Consider the following 1,190-nt stretch of genomic DNA (forward strand, 5'->3'; position numbering starts at 1 on the left):
GGGTCATAGTGTAGCCTCAGATATGCTGAATCAGAATCATCTAGCTGAGGGTGGCAGAGGCAGCGTTTGAATGCAGACACCTGGGCCCCCCTCTAGACCAGCTAACTGCCATCTCTAGTGATGGAGCCTTGTAATCTTCATTCTTAACAAGATCCTTAGCTGACATCGAAAACCACTGAACCCACTTGCTATAGTAATCATTCAAGAAGCTTCGTTAATAAGCCAAATAATGTCTATAAATCTAAGTGACCAGCACAGAAGCAGCATAGTCCATGCAGCGTACTAGTGGGTATTTCTATCTGAAAGAAGTCTATGGAACAAGAGACACATGGGCTGCTCTAGGAGGATGGTCTCTGAAGCCTTACTGTGTCTGTGGTATCTGACCAACCCACCAATGCCTGCTCCTTAGGGGTCATTATTATAGGAATAATACAGGGTCTGTTACCTCTTGGTGATGTCATGATTAACAGATGTGCTGGGTTTTCTTCCTTTCCTTCCATTACTTGGACAGTCTGTTCAATGAGTGATGTTCTAAGGGCTGATAATCAATCCCTTTTTCTCAATAGTTTTTGTTGTACCTCATCCTATATTGAACCCCTAAAAGATCTCTTTTCAGATTTGTGTTTTTCAGTTATTTGCTTTGCATACACTGCCCTCTCCACCTCTGCTAAATTAAAAACTGTAGCTATGCCAATGAATGCTTAGATGCTTTGATAAATGTACAAAAATCTGCTCCCCACCCCAGAATCATCACAAAACTACTTACAAAGCCAGTATAGGAGACACAGATGTTGGCCACTAAGATTCTCTGAATTGCCATTTTAATAATAGCTTACTTTTGCCAAATGCGGAACCACTGGGGTTTCCAGGCTCAGAGATCGGAGTGCTAGACTTTGGCAAGGGTCTGGACCACCCATGTTGTGTTGTTCAAACTGAGCTGATGACATTTCTATAAAGGTTACCTGAAAAAAGCACTGTGTAGTACCCATGTCAGAAGATGAATGAGACAGTCTGTGCGTTTGCGGAGCTTTTTCAAGTGTTGAACCAGTTGACTGGCCTGGAATAGCAACTTAAACTCTTATCAATAACTATGCTCCTTCATAGTACTGGTATTTTCCCAGGGTGTCAAAATTTAACCTGCTGTCAAAGCAAACAGAACACCGAGCTCCAACATGAACACATAACCCTGA

The sequence above is a fragment of the Pteropus alecto genome, unplaced genomic scaffold, assembly GCF_000325575.1.
Source record: "Pteropus alecto unplaced genomic scaffold, ASM32557v1 scaffold113, whole genome shotgun sequence".
Classification (NCBI taxonomy): Eukaryota; Metazoa; Chordata; class Mammalia; order Chiroptera; family Pteropodidae; genus Pteropus; species Pteropus alecto.